The following is a 19,087-nucleotide window of genomic DNA, read 5'->3' on the forward strand; positions in this document are numbered from 1 at the left end:
TAACTGGAACAGCTTGATTTTTAAAATAAAGATGATGTATGGTATCTTCCTTGATCATATGATTTAATATGCTTATATAGTGCCTCTGTTGTACATTCTATAAACAGTGAGGTAGGGGCATCCTGTATTATTATGTAAACATTGTATTTTTGATACGGTGTGCAGTGGTTCCAAGTTTCATACAGGAGTTCCACAGTTTGGGATCCAAAATTTAAACTTTTCCCACCTATCTCGATTTGAGTTTAGGTCTCAAGCTTGCTAGCTGGAAATGTATTAATGAGAGTGTCCTAGATACATGAGCTGCCTGACTTACTTCTGTCTATAGAGTGGGAAGCCTAAATTAGACCTTTATCCAGAAGGCAAGAACACATTGTTTCATGGTCACCGCCATTAGTAACCAGTGCAGCTTCAATCGCGCTTCTGATCCTTAATCTCTACGCAAAAGGAGCATTCATATGTACTCTCCAGCATTGCAGTAAACATTTTGTGTAATTGCTTTTTGGTACCACTTATCTGTAAACTATTTTCATACTTAACTTGATAATTAGTTACTGAACCCAATAGTGCTTAATTTGTAGCTAAAATTAGTACTGGAGCCTGCCGCCAACAAGGCTTCTCCTTTTTCAGAATTTTGTTTTCAGGTCGAGCTTTGATCGACTTGTTATATCTCTTCGGTGGGGTTTTGGCAAAGCCACAGATTGCCATTGGTTACTATCTGTGGCATTCAGAAATGCTGGTCCTGTTATTGGTGCATTTGTGTAAATGCCCTTCCTTTGCGTGCTTAGTAGTTCCGTCCCTGGGGATTTCACTAAAGAGAATGTTTTGTTTGCCCGTCACACTGTACATAGTGTGGTGGCTCTTCCTCCTCCTTGTTTTGGGTTTTCATTCCTCGTTTCTTTAGCTTGCAGCATTAACTAAATGTCTCTGTAGGTTGATCCTCTACTGCCAAGACCTGCATGCAACCTGCAGGACACACATTCAAATTCAGAGGACCTGGTGGCCATCTTTACGATGTCGGTAAAGTGAGTACACTTTGGTTGGCTGGAAACATATTTGTCAAATTCCAGTTGTTGTTGCGTACTTCAGAAATTTAATGTTGTGAGGTAAGCACACTGAAGCAGTTCACATGCTGTATTAGCACTATAGTGAATTAGATTTAAAAATAAAAAAAACGTCTGGTATAAAAAAACACAAAACTATTTCTGGGAAAGGGAGATTAAGAAGGAGCCCACCGACCCGCAGTTTTGTTTCAGGTATCTCATCAATATACCCATCTTGCAGGCACCAGTGACTCAGGCGCCATCCTGCCTCGGATGCTCACAGGCAAAATCTATCTGTACGGGCGAGTGATCCGATAGGGCTCGTGCTAAGATTCGTGCATTGAGTATTCTATGGCTTTCTGTTTTAGGGAATAAGAAGTAATCGAGACGGGAGAAAATCTTATGTGCGTTAGAAAAGAAGGTATATCGTCTCTCTGCTGGGTGATGCGCCTGACACACATACAGAAAGGACACATTGTGCAGAAAAGGTGGCTAGAATAGTTGGTCGTCCGCCTCCTTACCTTTGAGTTACCATGGAGGATTAATCTAGTCCGGGGTCATGGACCCTGTCCCGGCCACACCCAGCACCCATGGGGCTGCAGGAAGCTCCATATGAGCCTGCTCGGCATCGCAGGGAACTGTGACGTCAAAGGGGAAGGAGCATAAACACAAACCAGGGATAGCGGGTACCCATGCATTTTCGCTGTCACTGCCAAATAGCGTCCCAGCTTATCATGCCACTCCCTTAATAAAACTAGGAGGATGTGCCTCTGTATCAATATGACAACTCCTTTTGAGCCGTGATTAAAACCCTGCATGAATCACCCTTGAAAACCCTTTATGTGCCAAGAAGGGAATATTCTTTCCTGCAAGAGGATAATATCTGGTTTGTACTTGTGGGCTGGCCTCATAACTGACCCCCTCTTTATCTTGTCTAGGGGACCACTGATGTTCCATGAGAGAATGACGAGCCTCCCCGCAAGGGCAGGTGGCTGTGAATAAGTCATCGGGCCAAAGAGGTAGTCCTTGGTGGTGGTGGTGTCAGGGGCAATACCCTAGATCTGAGTGTGTGTGTATTGTGTGTCAACGAGCTGAACGTAGATAAGCATGTCAAAACTATGGACCAAAAAAGGAAAGAACCCTCCTGTACTCCAACCCAATACCCCCTATACTTTGCCAACAAGAAGTACCTGTTGTGCTGCAACTAGGGACATTAGCCCACTGGGCTATTCTGAGGTGTGTACCTTGCCAACCCCGCAATCGCTCACAAAAACGAATCCCAACCCTGCCCCTCACCCTTCCCAACACACACAAACAAAAGGAACAACAAAAAGAGAAATAATCCAGGGCATGGCTTATCAACCATCTCCTAATACCAGCACTCTGGCTCATGCTAAGTATTTGGACGCCCATCAGTGTTTATTAGAGTAAGTCAAGCAGGGTGTTCCTGAGAGGACGGCAGGGGGTCCGGTGTGGCAGCACTCTGCGGAAGATCAATCGCTGACTCCGGGGGCGACACCTCTCCGGAGAACCATCCAGTCCAAACGAGAGTGCTTTGTGCTCCTTGCGTTTTTTTTGTTGTTGTGAGGCAGTGTTCCAGTCCCTGGGAGGTCAGTCACCTCTGTCATCCCTGGTGCCACCCCTCTCTCAAGCCCCACCTGCTGGAAATGTACCCCAGTTCCTGAGGTTAGGTCATACCTCTGCCCTATTCCATGCCGCCTCAGGGGTATCAAAGAATGGAGTTTTATCGTGGTCGATGACTTTTAGTTGGGCATGGAAGAGGAGCACATAACAAATGTTAAAGGCCACTAGCTTCTGTTTCACTTCCTGGAAGGATCTCCGTTGTTGCTGGACCTTCATGGTGTGTTCTCGGAAAATCATTATGGGTTAGGACTGATGAATAATAGTTCTGAGTGTGCGTGCTGCTGGGAGATTGGCATTTCGGTCAGCATAGTTGAGGATGCGGGCAATTAAAGGTCGGGAGCCCACTGAGGGCTTAGCGAAAAGGGCACTGTGCACCCACTCAATTATGCAGGATGAGTCCTCAAAGTCGGTACCCAGTTCCTCACCCAGTCTGATATGAACGTAGTGGGTTTGGTCCGCTCCACTCCCCCTGGAATTTCCGATATGCGCACGTTGTTGCGCCGAGACCTACCCTCAGCATCCTCCACCTTTGCTTCCAGCTGACCAACCAGTCTCTGTTATCGGGATTCCTGCAACTTGACGGTGTCTCTTGTTTCGTAAGCTCTGCCTTGTACCTCTGGGACTATGTCAACCATATTCCGTAAATCCTGTCTAATTAGGGATAAGTTAACTTTCAGCTCCCCCATTTCGCCCTCCATCGTTAACTTGAGTTCTTGGATGGTCTGTAGGATGGAGGACATTTGGAGGCCCTCTCTTCCTCCCGCAGCACCATCCTCTTCCGATGTCACTATCTGCTCAGTATCTTTGTTAATCTTTTGTTGGGTTGCAGGTCCTGAGGGTTTGTCGCGTGTCATAATGGTGTCTAGGCTGTATATCTCCCTTCAGATCCAACCATGCAATGCTGCTTTCTGCCTTGTCTACACCTGTTGCTACCCCCCTGTCGCTGCAACACCCAGAAGCATCATCTGGCTGCAGTTTCGCCTCAGGCCCCCTTCGGTGTAGCTTTGCACAGTGTTAACAGCTTCGCACTTGGTACTAGTTGCAGAAGCGGTGCTGGGATCCTTTCCCAGGCCGGCTGCCTGATGTTGCCACTAATCCCAGGGGCCTCACCTTGCAATCTCTGTGGAGGAGGGAGGAAGAACAATAACAGTAGAGTGATGTGGCTGAGTAGAGTGTGTAACCAGTGTGGCCACGCAATGTCATCCCTGCTGGGTAGGCCCCTGTCATCTAACCCCTACTAATGGGTCACTATCAGCCAAGGATGCGAGAGGAGGACGCAGGATGGGCAATAGGGGGGTCGTCATAGTTCTGGGGACTCCAGTCCCTGTCTCAGTGTTCGCCACAGATTTTGCCACGCAGGCAACTCCCGGCAGCACGTCCTAGGGCCAGAGGGTCGGGGCAATCTTCAAACTTCCCCGGGCAACGTGGGGCCCAGCACCCTCACCACTCCAGCCTCGGTATGGTCGCTCTGGTGGCTTCAGGCACCCCCAGCAGGCCGATCTTGTTTCTTGCCCTCCCTTGCCCGCAGGGGTCTCTCACAGCAGTGGATCCCAGGGGCTTCCAGGCAGGCCACAGGCACAAGGGAAGCCACACCCAGCAAGGCTGCGCGAACGGTCGAGCGTTCGTGGCCTGATGCAGCACCCCCCCCCACCACCACCACCTCCCCCCGGGCACCCGCCACCTCATAGGCACTTGGCGTCCGTGGGGGCCAACCAGGTGGTGGTCCAGAGCGACCGCGCCCTATAAAGCTGCCCTCTGATGCCCTCCGCTGACGTCTCACAGCCCACTTTTCCAGCACAATGGCTGTGCTGCCTCTCCCGGTCATTGGGATCGTGCCCTTGCGCATTCCGAAAGTCCTTAGCAGGGCCCAGCAGATGGTGCAGTTTTGCCACGGCAAGGGGCTCAATCCAGACTGGAGAGTCCTGGGGAAAGGCGGCGGTATAGACAGACCAGTATCGTAGCAGTGCAGAGCTCTGTTATAGAACGGCCGCCATGATTGGCTTCCAAGCCAAACCCCCACATGAGTGCCCCTTCTGAGAGCGCTACCTTTGTGAGCTGGCAAGGAGGTAGAGAATGCCTAGTAAAGTCCTGTTGAGCCTGTAATGTGGTGAGGCCCTGGGCCCCCATACAGTAATAAAGATGGCACGGACACTGGATTGTACTTAGTGGAACTGACCCAGGGCACGTGCACCCGGCCGCTTTTATAGCCAGAGTCACATGTCTAGTGACGCCTGTGTTGGATGGGGGTGGGGTGTAAGCCAGCCCTCTGGGAGTGGCTGGCACAGCAAACACTAGACCAGTGACCAGCAGGACACTACATCCCTCCCAAACTTTATTCAAACCAGAACAAGAAGTCCAACCTGTTGGAGAGAATACAACAATAACAGAAAACTTTGTCTGAGTCTATTCAGCCGCCTGCCGAACAAGACCATGGTACAGCTGCAGCTAAGATCACCAGTTCTACGTAGCACAGTGCAAGGGTGCACTGCGGATCCGGTTCTCCCTGGACTCAAGGCGTGGAGGTTGACACCCAACGTCGCTATAAATACAGTTCTCAGTGGTGGTGCAGGGGGAGTGATCGTAAATCTGGCAGATGTTACATTTTCACAAAATACATCCTGGCTCCACGAACATTAAGCCTCCGACGACGGATGACATCTTGGTTGTTTAATCACCTCCGAGGCAACAGTGCTTCCAGCTACTGAGCGTTGGAATAGTTACAGACATCCTTCTCTCACCAGGATGCCCCACTCCTGAGTGTTCCTCTCTCTCTGGATGTCCCGGAGGCCCTCTTCACCAGGTTTTGATTGAACTGGGTGTATTTCGCCTGTCACTACAACAACATCCTTTAAGTCTGGTGGAGGAAGCGCTACGAGTCCCACCTTCAAGTCCCTCGCTCCACCTGGATTACTCCTGCCATCCAGACTCTGGTGCATCAGCATTGATAGGATGGCCTTTAGAAGAACCAGCTTACTACACAAGATCTTCGTCTTCCTGGGACCTGCGGAGGAGCTGCTGTAGACTCCTCTCTTATGTCGGGACAAGCTCTCACCGGTAATCCCATTAGGCCCTTGCCCCTGGATCGCCACGGTCTGGTGTGGCTTGGTTGGATCCTCTTCTGACCCCACATCTGAGGTCACTCAGGACGTCAGAGCAGGACCACAATCCAGTCTCCAATATGACCCCATAGGTGGATGTTACCAACGGTTCAGCTTGTTCACATCTGCAGGTGATAGGTTTGCCTGGTGTAACCGAAAACTTCTAGACAGCTAGCCTCTCATGGTGCCACCGAAGTTACCTAGGTATTGTGCTTCACTCCTGATGAGCAGGCACTACCAACTTCAGACTGAAGGCGCTGCACTTCGCTGTACCGTTTCTTCCTTATCTCAATGGTTTGTGCACAACAATTCCTGCACCTGCAGTTGTTAGGTGCAACTGCAGACGCATGACTGAAATAAAAGATGTTCGGAATGGTACACCAGTAATGTTTTGCTTGTCCAATGTTATAAAGATATTGAGTCTGGCAAAATATTCATTTTTGTCATCAGCTTTATTCAATCAATTGAAAATAGCACCATCCAGCTAACACATTTCGTTCAGATTTGTTGCTTGAACTTCAGACGGAGAATAGGATATCCAATGGAGTCATGAGCCTCTTGAATTTAAAGGCCTGGCACCCGTATGGTGGTCTAGTACTTCGAACAAATCAATAAAATCTACTAATATTGTGAGTAAGTGGCCACATTATAGGTCCGCAGGTATGATAGCCCTTGAAGAATACCCAAAAAACAAGGTCGCTCGGTATCCAAGTCAGGAAGCAACTGTCTCTGATACCTAGCGACCTCTATATGTGACGTGCACTTCACACAGGTCTCCCTGGCCACGTCCTACCCCTAGGACAATGCATTCTCCTCGTCCGGTGGACCAGACCTGTCATTGCGACCTTCTTCCTTTCACAACCTCTCCTAGGTCTCATTACTTTAACTTCAGGTCAATCTTTTCAGACCTCTGGCAGGTCATTTCTTCTCTGACCTCGGGCAGGTCATCTCTTCTCTGATCTCTGGCAGGTCATCTCTTCTCTGATCTCTGGCAGGTCATCTCTTCACTGACCTCTGGCAGGTCATCTTTTCACTGACCTCTGGCAGGTCATCTTTTCACTAACCTCTGGCAGGTCATCTCTTCACTGACCTCTGGCAGGTCATCTCTTCACTGACCTCTGGCAGGTCATCTCCTCTCTGACCTCTGGCAGGTCATCTTCTCTGACCTCTGGCTTGTCATCACTGACCTCGAAGGTCATCTTCGCTGAACTCTCGAAGGTTATCTTCGCTGAACTCTCGACGGTCATCTTTGCTGAACTCTCGCAGGTCATCTGCGCTGACCTCTCACAGGTCTCTTCTGTTGAGGACGCATTCCATGCCACGCAGACGTGGCTCTCTCTTTGCTGTCTCAACCTGAGCCCTCTCCCTTTCAGGGCGCTTACTCTCTGGCTCCAGCCTGTGCCTTCTGTGTTTTGGGTACGATCTTCAGAGCACTTCTATCCCTGCTCTCTCCTTCTTTCATCTGAGAGGACTTCTACTTCGGGCGGCTTGTGCACTCATTTCTCCCACTTGCGGTGGCGTCCTTTAACCACTGGGTGCTATTTTCTCTGTCTCTCAATACTCTTGCGGCCTAGGGCTGTTTAGGTGATTCTTGCCAGTTGGTCCTCTTCCCCCATCGCGATAGCAGCTTTCCTCCTGCCGCTTGCGTTCGACTCTGCCAACAGTCGCCTTTCACTGCTACAGTGACCACCCATGGCCAATAAGTATCCTGCCGCTTGCGTTCGACTCTGCCAACAGTCGCCTTTCACTGCTACAGTGACCACCCATGGCCAATAAGTATACCTGCAGCTCTCCTCATAGGCTCCAAATGGATCTCGTGGATCCTTTCCTGTTCCTCATGGAAGATCTGAGACTTCTTTCTTCATTCCCTGTAAAGTGCTCATATTTACCAAGCATTATACGCATGCCGGACACTTAGATGCTTTTGTGTTTATGTTGCCTTGATGGACAGCCCCATCTCCCCAAGTGCCTTCAGTGCGCCAGCTTCTTGGGTGACCCAAGTCTTCGAGTGATGGAGCAGTGGCATATTGGGTGCATACAGTAGTAATTTATGCACTCGCTGACCTAGGTCGTGCCAGGCCCTAGATGTCATTTGTACCGTATCAAAGTCCCCTTTTTCGAAAATCATGTGTGTTCACTATCATGGCCTCGAGTGGTATGGGGCGCACAACGCCCGCTTCCACCGCCACGTGCGGGATATATGCTGGATCATGCTGCCATTAGTAGGCGTAGTGCGCCTGTGCGCAAAGATAATAAAGATGGAAGTCTGGCGCTGTAAAACCGCCTTGATACTTTGGAAGGGTAAGTGTCTCCCACTTTAGTCGAGGCTTCTTTCACCCCCAGGCTAGCGTGACCAGAAGGTAGCGAAGATTATCGAAAAAGTGTAGCATTAGGTGTACCAGAACATTTAAAAAGAGATAAAAAAAACCGTGGAAGAACCACCATTTTCATCAATGCTATGCGGTCAGCAAAGGACAGGGGCATTTCAATCCAACGGTTCACCTGTTCCTCAAGCCGCATGATGGCGGTGCCAAAGTTAGCTTGTATAACAGTCTGCTGGTCCCTGTGTAGCCATATTCCTAAATATTTTACAGCGTCCGTACACCATGTTACGGGATACTCCATGTCGAACTGTTGGGTGCCGTCAGTGAGGCGTAGTATAGTTGATATGGACCAATTGATTCCCAGGCCTGAGAAGCGCTCAAACTGGAAATACTCTCGTATGAGTTGTGCGAGAAATCGTGCTGGCTCCGGACATAAAGCACCATGTCATCTGCATACATGGAGACTGCAAGCGGACGCTGCAAAAACTGCAAGGCCGACGCTGTCTTAGAATGTATGCTAGGGACTCAAACACAAGAGCAAATAGCAGTGGCGACAGCGGGCAGCCCTGCCGTGTGCCACGCTGGATGGGAATCTTGCCCGACAGCTGCCCATTAATTCTGACCCGCGTCACTGGGCAGGTATGTAACAGCTTAATCCAGTTAGTACAGACAAATGGAACACCCATACGATGGAGGACTGTGATCATGTAGGACCAGGAGATCGAGTAGAAAGCTTTTGCAGCGTCGAGCAGCACCGCCACCGCTGGCAGCGTGAGCTCCAATACATGCATTGCCGCGAAAGTGGTGTGCAGATTATGGGACGTGGACTGAGTAGGGATAAATCCCGACTGATCCGGAAGCACCATAACAGGAAGGAGTAGTTGTAACCTCGTAGCTAATACTTACGCTAGAATTTTAACATCAGTGTTTATGAGAGATAATGGGAGATACGAGTCACACTGATCAGTTGGTTTACCAGGTTTTAAAAGCGCAACCATCAGTGCCTCCCGTAGGGTCGGCAGCAAATACTGGGTATCATATGCCTCCTCATAAAGCTGAAGTAGGCATGGGGCTAATTGGTCAACATATTCTTTATAAATTTCAGCTGGCAGCCCATCAGTGCCCGCAGCTTTCCCGTCAGGTAAAGCGGCTATAGCATCCTGCACTTCACCTGATGTGAGTTGGTGCATCAAAATATCTTGTTGCCCCGCAAAAGCCGCACCAATGCAATGTCATCAAGGTATTGCTCAAGCTCAGCAGCGTCAGCTGTGGGCCGGTGAGCGTACATCCCAGCATAATACTCCGTGAACGCATTCAGAATAGCCGGCGTGTCATAGTGTGTGCCGTCATCGACAGTGATCGCTTGAATCGTGTGTGCCCTGGACAGGGGTTCTAGTATATGGGCCGAGAGTGTTCTACCCGGCCTGCCACCCTCTCCATAGTAACGTGCTTTGTACTGGCGGGATAAGTGTTTTACCTCTTGGTCAGCTGTTTCATTGTATTCTACAATTTTCTCCTGAATGCGTGACAGTGTGGGGTCCGATTGGGCATTACATTTGTTCTCCAGGTCACCCAACTCTCGTTCCAGTGTCGCCATGGTGCGGCGTAGAGATTTTAAAACCCCGGCTTGGAGGCCTATACATTTTCCCCGAATGGTCACTTTATTTAATTATTATTCTTTTTTTTTAAAAAAAGCTTTATTGCAGCATTCATAAAATACAAGTATGGGCCTACAACCGCAGGGACTGGCCGCTAAGCATAAGTAGAACCCAGTATATCATGGTACAACACAGCTCCTCAGCCGAGAACCCTGAGGTCCGGCAGCGATTCAGGATGGAACTTGTATTAGAACGCATAAATAGATCACAGAATATAATAAAGGTTTTATTTTATATTATTTAAATGAACGGATCAGGTGCCACACAATCTAATAAAAGGATATGGGGGACAGGACAAGTAAACAGGATAAGCATCTAGAAACATCCATTTGTGGGACTCTGGCGTCAATGCTTATGAATCAGAGTAAACAACAATACAATATACATTTTCGTGAACGCCAGTTCTCAGGGCCTGCCCACCCAGAAGTCCGACTAACGTAAGAAGCATGGGCACTAAATTCCAGATCACAATGAAATCAAAATAAAGCACAAACCATACTGATCCTAAAGGAATAAAGGGAAGGGAGAAAAAGGCCATAGAAAATAAAGAAGGCAAAATAAAAAAAAAACTCCAACCCCCCACCCTGCACCCCTGCCGATGGCTATAGCCTAACCCCACTAGCAGCGTGCCTGTCGCCCCAAGTAACTTAAACCCTAAAAGAAGGAAGAAGAAGAACGGAAGAGGGCATATTCGTACGTGCTCCCAGCCCCTTGGCCCCCCGCCCAAAACAGACACCCCCTGTAGCAGAAGACGGATGTAGAGCGACTCTTTCAAAAGACAATAGAGGGCACCGTGATACACCGCCCAGCCTCTTTAATCAAACAGTTGCAGTTCGAGCGTCTATAATAGGAGTTCCAAACCATCCCGATTTAATTGACCTTAACCTTGACCCTTTCGAACCAGCACACAAACCCTCCCCAGCGAGACCCATAAGCACACAGACAAGTCATAGAGGAGAGGGAAGTCATTGAAAGTCAATCCATTACCACCTGTAGCTAGTAAGTCCACAAGAACTTCAAGCACAGAAAGTTTCCCTCTCCTAGCTGAACAGTCCCGATGTTTCTTGCCCCGGGATCGTAAAATCTCCAAAAAAGGAAGAGACAACCACAAAATGAGAGAAGAGTCTACGACACAAGTCTCTGGGGGGGGAACGCCATTCGATACCTCCAAAGTCAATGATGATGGAAGGTACGGTGGTACACTCTCGGCCTCGGGGACACCATCTTCCAGGGCGCCATCCGTTGGTTTCAATACTCGCTCCCACACGGGGTCCTCGCACAGAGTCAAAATGGCCGCGGCTTGAATGGCTGTAGATTGCTGTTTCAACCGTGGGGCAGGGTCGGTACCTCGAGCAGAATCCCAGTTAAGCTTGCATCCATTTTAGTCAATAAAACATCCACTTGCGAGTGAAACGCCCAAAGTTCTGCCAATATTGACCTCAGCGATAGCCCAGACGCCGTTCGATCCATGGTCTCACGCCCGATACCAGTCACAATCAGCTCCCCGGGTGAATCTGGCATCTTCGGGGGGAACGAACAGGATCACGAAAGGACAAGCATGGACGGTGACCCGTCGTTATCCACAGCCGCGTTTACCCGGCTTAACACCGCAGGCCGGGGTCCCGACCCGCCGAACCCCGGCCGGGATCCATACCGGGTCCGCGGGACGGGGATCCCCACCCACAGTAAGCAACAGCAAGGTCACCTCTCTCTCAACGCTGGGCAAAGAAAACAATCGCCACCAAAATCGGGCGTAGACGAAGTCTCCACTACGATTGACCTGACCCTGCCAGGGTCTCTCAGCCGATGTTGTTGCACTGCAGCCTGGCCTTGCAGATACTCGAGGCCCCTGCTTCACCGCCGGAACAGGCTGCGATCTTAAACTCAATGTAATTTCGTGAAACCAGCCGATAAAAATTTGGGGATTTCACCATCGGAATGAGAAACACTTCATCCACGCAGAGGCTGGGCGTAAAATCAGGATATTGTACAGGATCTTGTGACGGAATACGGAGGTCGGCGGAGCCGGGAGCCTAAGCAGCCATCTTGTTTGCCGTCGTAGCTCCTCCTCCCGAATGGTCACTTTAAAGTCTTCCCACAGTGTTTCCATAGTTCGAACCGACCCAGTATTCAGTGAGAAATAGTCTGCTATGGCTTCACGTATACCCTCATTAAAGACTGGGTCGAGTAACTAAGAGGATTGAAGTCGCCATTGAAAGGGGGGGGGGTGTGGGAAGGGAGTATCATGTCCAAAGCCACTGGGGAGTGATCAGACAATGTTCTAGGACGGTGCCTTATTTGCTCAACCCATTTACAGATATCCTGTGTTCCCAGCCAATAATCAATAAGAGACCAGGACTGTCTCGCATATGAGTGACATGTACCTTCCCTTGCGTGTGGGTGTCTTAATCTCTAGACATCAGTGAGGCCCAGCGATCTCATCCCTTCATGCACAGCATCAGTAGCCCTTCGGGGGGGGATCTAGTAATTCTGTCCATCGTGAGATCTAATACCACATTAAAATCTCCACCACACATAAGTGTCACATACCTATTACTAATAAAACATCAGGTGTGGAGTACTCCTCCTAGCTGTTAACTGTGTCAATGTACATGAAAATAGCGAGCGTATCTTGTCAAATTTGAAACTCATCGAACTATACATTACATTTCAAGTATTAATCATGGGTGGAAGCCTACCAGATAAATCGCATGCAAGCGCCCAAAGGGAATGCGGCCAACAGTACATTCAGAAACCGATTTAGCCATGGCTCAAGTGTTCATCCTTCGGAATCGGAATTTCCACTCTTCTCATGTAGCGCCTCCTGCCGCTGAGTGTATTGTAGCGCCTCCTTCGGTGTCGTAAATATTTGCGTTTTCCCATCATGTTGTATCCGCAGACGGGCAGGGTAAAGCATTGCGTAAGGAATTTGGAGAGTTTGCAGCTTCTTCTTAACAGTTTGGAATTCTCGACGAGCTTGTTGCACTGGGACGGTGAAGTCAGGGAAGAGTTCTATTTTCATCCCTTGATAGTCGAGCTTCCCCTTTTCCCTAGCCAGAGGGAGCGCAGTGTCCTTGTCTCTATAGTTCAGGAGTCTGGCAATTATAGGGCACGGTGGAGCCCCCAGGACTGGTCTTGCAGCCAAGGAACGATGAGCCCGTTCAACTATTAGTACCTTCGAGAAGTGTTTGGCTCCCAGCAATGTTGTTAACAGTGTTTCGACGTATGTCTCCATGGGCCCGGTGTTTGTGGTTTCGGAGATTCCAAGCATACAGAGGTTATTTCTGTGGGAACTGGCTTCAATGTCCTCGTTTTTTGCCTTGATAACCTCCAGTATTTTCTCCATGGTAGCGCATGAGGTCCCCACCGCCTCCACGCGATCCTCCGTGGCCGAGATGCGATTCCCCTCCTATGCAATTTGTGTGCCGTGCTTGTCGATCTTCGAGGCCATGGTGTCCATGCGCAGGTTTAGATGGTCAATTTTGGCATCAATAGTTTGTAGACTTTGTTGCATGGTGAGCATCATCTGCTCCAGTTTTGAAGTCCTACCCAGTTCTGGGTCCGCTTCTGTGTCGGAGGCAGTGGGCGTGAGAGTTTTAGTATGTTTTTTAGCTTCAAGTTGTAGCTTACTCTGTTGTTTGTCTGTACGACCCATATTGAGACTACTCTTGCCGCTGCGCGCAGTCGTGTCACTCTGGGAATGACGCGATCAGCTCCATCACACAGTCCATGTGTTAGACGTGAATTCCAGGAGCGGGCCCCCCGGCCAGCACGCCTGTGTCAGCCACAGTCAGGCCGCAATGAGGATAAGCTGTGGTATTGCCTTTTATGCTGTATTGGGAAGTACTGGGAGGAGAATGCAGCAATTGATGTACAATCGGGCTAAACCAGTCACATCCAGGGCTGTATGAAGGGTCGGATGGCGCACAGCTGAAAGCGCTATTTTTGTCTTCAAATGAGCGCGCAGAAGGGATGCAGTCGCCGGATGTAATTACAGTTGTGCACTTGAAGCAGACTAAGTCCAAAGTGGGCAACTCTCCCGATGGCCCTAGAAGCCTAAGTACCAGCAGCATTAGGTTGATAATGGGTAATGGGCGGCACATGCAAGTCCCCCAAGTAGTGTAGGGTTAGAATAATCCCCGTAACGTGCGCCGTGAAACACACTGAAGTTGTTGGGAGTGTTTAATCTCTTCACTCACTGAGTTTGGCTGCATCTGGGCACTCTGTTCACATGGATGTATCTCAATCAGCCATGCCCCGCTCAAGCTCTCCCCGAGGAAGAGCAGTTCCACCGCCGTGAGACACAAAATGTCCGCGCCACAGTTACCGAGGCGGCCAGAGTCGGGCCGCAGTCCCAGCACAGCCTCCGCAGGTCTCCGGAGCGGGGTCCATCGCTGGAGCCGCCACTGCAGGCAAGACCACTCCGGCAAACACTCCTCCTCAAGGCCGGATCCGCAAAATGGCCGCCCACCCTGTTACAGGCCGGGTAAGTCGCACCAGAGTCTTCTCCTCACACGCCAATGGTCAGGCAGTAGGTCAATCAGTTAGCAGCACCCGGCGTACCGCTAGTGAAGGAGGCAGCTTGCAGTGTCAGAGAGATCAGTATCTCACATTCACGGGGGCCGCCATCTTGAAGTTCAAGTTCAAGTTCAGGCATTTGTATAGCGCACTACTCACCCAGAGGGTCTCAAGGCGCTTGAGGGAGGGAGGTGCATTACTTATCGAATAGCCAGGTTTTCAGTTGCTTCCTGAAGGAGAGGTGATTCTGTGTAAGTCGGAGGTGAGTGGGGAGAGAGTTCCAGGTTTTGGCCGCTAAGTAGGAGAAGGATCTTCCTCCCATGGTGGATCTGTGGATGCGCGGAATTGCGGCGAGGGCTTGAGTGGATGATCGTAGTTGGCGGGTGGGTGTGTAGAAGGACAATCGACAGTCAGCGAGGTCCGGCAAATCGCAGCAGAGCATGAGTTGTTAGAGGCAGCCAATCCTCAAACTTAAGCCAGCGAAGCACTCCTCAGCACTTTAAAAGCAGGTAATAGTCCGTTTCTGCCATGGATGGCGACGAATATGACGGATAATAGGCGGATTGTTTACTCGACCAGCAGAGCGGCACTAAGGCTCAGCCATCTTGCTCCAGGCTCTCTAGCGCCCCTCCACCAATAAGTCCTCAATATTAACCAAATTAACTTTTTTTAAGCAACCTTGTAATAATAAAACATTGAGAAAAAAAAACACCAAGTTTCCTAATGTTTGCCTTTTAGTTTGCATGCATATCCTTGATGCAGGATCAGGAATCGCTAAACTATATGATACAGATTTTAACTTGTAACCTGCAGGTAACACCTTGATCTCTGCTGCAAAAACAGTAACCAGCAGAGCTCTCTATGTAAAAACAACTCTTTGTTCATGCTGTACGCTACAACAGGCACATTGATCCTCTATGCAATTTTATATTCAGTCAAATCTTTGATTAGAAAAATGCACACAGATATTTCCAGGAAGTGCATTAACCATCATAGTTATTAAAGTGCCATTGTACCCGGGAATTTACTGGATTCACAAAGATCTCTGAACCAGGTATTTTTTCGAAATGCAACATGTTGTGATGAGTTAGGCTAGGCAGAAAACATTTATTTTCACATTTGTCTTATTGACAAATTCTTTGGGCAGAGTTAAAAAAAATAATAACTACATTCAGACTTTGCTGTTTGCGACTGCGCCCGCTTTATGCTTCCGATTGATAAAGCTAGAGCCCGTGCTGGCTGTTGCTATTTCGCCACATCGCCTGCCTGCATTCCGTGGGGGGACTGCAGAGCCCATAGTCCAACGCGCCAGGGGAGGTGCCGATGCACTTCCGAAGCGACGGAGGCGCATAAGAGGCAGCCGGGGCTCCCACAGTGTGGGAGCACTTGTTGACTGTAGCTATTTCGGCACATCGCCAGCTCACATTCCGTGGTGGGGACTGCAGAACCCATAGTCAAACGCACCAGGGGAGGCGCCAATGCACTCCTGAAGCACCAGGAGGCGCATAAGAGGCGGCCGGGGCTACTGCAGCGTGTGGCGGGCCGCCCCTGTTGGAGCCCGGAAGAGTTTGGGCTGGGCCCCCCTCTTAGACACGGTTACCTGTACAAGATCTTCCCTCTCCGCCCTCAGGTACTGTTGCTCATATTCCCACCCTCAATATCAGTATTAGTGTTGTATTTGTATTATTGTACCTGGCCATAGACTGTATACGATTTGCGGACCCATCTTGAGTAAGCGCAAAGGAGTAGTGGGGACCCTAGATGCGTTTATTGTTAGAGCAGAATCGTTGCTGAGCCATGAAATTGAAATGACAGAGCGACAACTCTCTTTAGATCCTTCCACACATACAGAGTTGCTCGTCACTAGGTATCCCCAATCCGGGTGGCACTCCACAAACTTGCTTGCCCATTACACTGCAAAATTTGTCTCCGAACTCCCCCTTGTCAACTCTGGATGCACCCTCTATGGTCACCTCTAACGGGTCGAGTATAATCACCAGAGCACGGGTCGCTAAACCCGAGATGAGAATAAGAGCACCACTGGCTAAACGGAAGTGGGGCGTTGGCATCCAAAAAACCAAAGGCATAAAGGGTACCAGATCCGCTAATCATGTAACTAATCAAGTAAGAACACTAACTAATTCTGTTAGCACACAGACTGTTGTTGTTTTTCCATCAGCAAGGAATGATACCATTGGGGATGCTGCTCTTGCCACTGCTGTGGAGACTGGTCTGGAAACCGCACTTGCCCACATTAAAGAACTGATCGACAGGAATTTTACCCTTCTTTGGGAAAAGTTAGAACGTGTGGACACTGCTATGGACAATTTAAGTGGTAGTGGTAGCAAAGGGCGGATGAAGGACAGTGGCGTGTTCCTAAGTCCGCTTGCGGTGCAGTTTTGAAAACCGTAATCTCTTTTAAACTTACATATTAATATTGGGCATTGTTTTGGTTTTTAAAACATTTCTGTGTGAGGAGTTCGAGTGGGAGTGCTATGCTTACCTGTGCTCGATAATATGGTCTCCCTGCCTCGGTCCGACGCGGTGTTCACCGTTGCACGGAGGGCGGGGGAGACAGAGACAGGTACTTGCGGTTGGTGAGGGCAGAGGTCTAGTTGCTGGGAGGGCTCTCCTTTAAAATCGGCTTGACTCTGCGGCCGCGTTGCAGATGAAGGACAGTGGCAGTGTTCCTAAGTCCGCTTGCGGTGCAGTTTTGAAAACAGTAATCCCTTTTAAACTTAATTTTTAATATTGGGCATTGTTTTGGTTTTTAAAACATTTCTGTGTGAGAAGTTTGAGTGGGAGTGCTACGTTTACCTGTGCTCGATAATCTGGTCTCCCTGCCACAGTCCGACGCGGTGTTCACCGTTGCGCGGAGGGCGGGGCAGATAGAGACAGGTACTTCCGGTTGGAGGGCAGCGGTCTAGTTGCTGGGAGGGCTCTCCTTTAAAATCAACATGCCTCTGTGGCAGCGCAGCGGGCCGCCAAAGGCAAGGCTATCTGCGCCCGTCCGTGGCCGACCGGGGCTAGGGGCCAGAACCCCTATTGGATTTGATTTGAGACGCCACTACAGCCCTCGGAGGCTTTGTGCTCTTTGTCCAAGTCTGGATGATAAATGTAAGCACAGCATAAAAGCTGGCAGTGTAGCCACTGCTCGTTCAGGGCGGATGAACGAGTAGAGATTAGGGAGGGAGGCCCCTCACTCAGGCTATCTCTAATTAACTGTAGATCCTTGAGGAAGCACAGAATTGAGATATGTGACCTATTATCTGAAGGTCAAACAGATGTCATATTTCTCACTGAGACATGGCTGGATACTGACTCTGCGCCTGAAATCTTGGAGGCACTCCCTAGTGGTTATGGGATTATGAGAGTGGACAGACTGTCAGGGAGGGGAGAGGGCATCGCAATCATTTTCAAACATGACATTCGATGCTCTCTTGCACCTGCTGACATAGCTGATGGTGAGGCAGACTTCTTCACTATCAGTACAGCCACTAACTATGTCGTGAAGGGGCTACTGATCTATAGACCCCCAGGACCCCATTTGAGGTTTATGCCTAGCCTTATTGACTACTTTATTCAACCTGCCTCGCGGTACGAAAAGTTATTGGTGTTGGGTGATATAAACCTGCATTTTAATGATGCACTCAACTCTGGGGTACAAGAGTTGCGCCAGGAATTAGAAGTGCTGCAACTATTACTAAATCGGAACTTCCCACTCATAAGTTGGGTCATTTATTTGACCCTATGTTCGCCAACTGGGTTGCGCTGGAACTGGAGCCTCCGCTTCCGGTGTTGTGGTCAGATCATTTTCTGATCTTGTTTAGGATAAAGCGGCCCCTGTCTAAAACACAGGAGAAAGCGAAGTCCGGTATAAAAAGAAGGAAGTGGGCTGGCTTTTCTCAGGGGGCTTTTAATCTGGCCTTTTTAAGGGATGGTCCCCCCTCTGGCCGGGATGTAAATGGGGTGTGTAAGGCTCTCGAGAGACGTATAATTGTTGATCTTGACTGCACCGCACCTTGGTCAACTAAAATGTCCTCTAACAGACGCAAATCATTTCCTTGGTTAGTGAAGAGTTACTAACCGCTAAATCTACCTGTAAACACCTAGAAACACATAGAAAGGCGCTGGAGAAAAGATTTCTCTGCCCACTTGGAAGTAGAATATAGAATTGGCCTCAAGAACTACCATTCGCTCATTAGGAAGGTGAAGGCAACTTATTTTAATGGAAGGATCCAAACAGCAGAGAACTCTACAAAAGAGCTGTTCAAGGTCTTTAAAGACATTTCCTTCTTGGCATCCGTTGCAGTGCCTATCGTTAACTCTGAGGAGTCATGCAATCGAGTTGCTGAATACTTTGAGTACTTTGCAGATAAGGTCGAGAAGATCTATTCTTCTTTTCCTGATTCTGCTCGCGATGGTAAGAGAGTGGAGAAGGAATCTGTGGGTGCTTCTGAAATGCAAAGGTCTTTATGAATTTACTGTGCCCCCTCAGGACACTCTTAAAAAGATTGCCACTAGCATCAAGTCGGGCTCGACCAGGGACCCGTCTATCCCCAGGGTGTCCAGAGGTAGTATTGACGCACTTGAGCCTTTTATGAGACATGTTTTAGAGTTGTCTTCTATCTCAGGAGTGGCCCCGGAAATGTGGAAGGAGGCTGTGGTACTTCCCTTACAGAAGAAACCTCATATTAGCGCTGACCAGATTTACAACTTGCGCCCCATCTCCCTGCTTCCGTATTTTGCTAAGGTTGCGGAAAAGATTGTGAACACTCAACTTACTGCACATATTTGTAACAAGA

At 49.3% G+C, this 19,087-nt stretch overlaps 1 protein-coding gene and 1 pseudogene across 3 annotated transcripts in view; both read left to right on the forward strand.

Annotated features, from left to right (window-relative positions):
* The window catches only part of ATF2 (activating transcription factor 2), a 403,773-nt gene that overhangs the window by 86,537 nt on the left and 298,149 nt on the right, over nt 1-19,087 (forward strand). The window lies entirely within an intron of this gene.
* On the forward strand, nt 17,398-18,742 carry LOC147668695 (uncharacterized; annotated as a pseudogene).

This window comes from Lissotriton vulgaris, unplaced genomic scaffold, assembly GCF_964263255.1.
Source record: "Lissotriton vulgaris unplaced genomic scaffold, aLisVul1.2 SCAFFOLD_798, whole genome shotgun sequence".
NCBI classification, from domain to species: Eukaryota; Metazoa; Chordata; class Amphibia; order Caudata; family Salamandridae; genus Lissotriton; species Lissotriton vulgaris.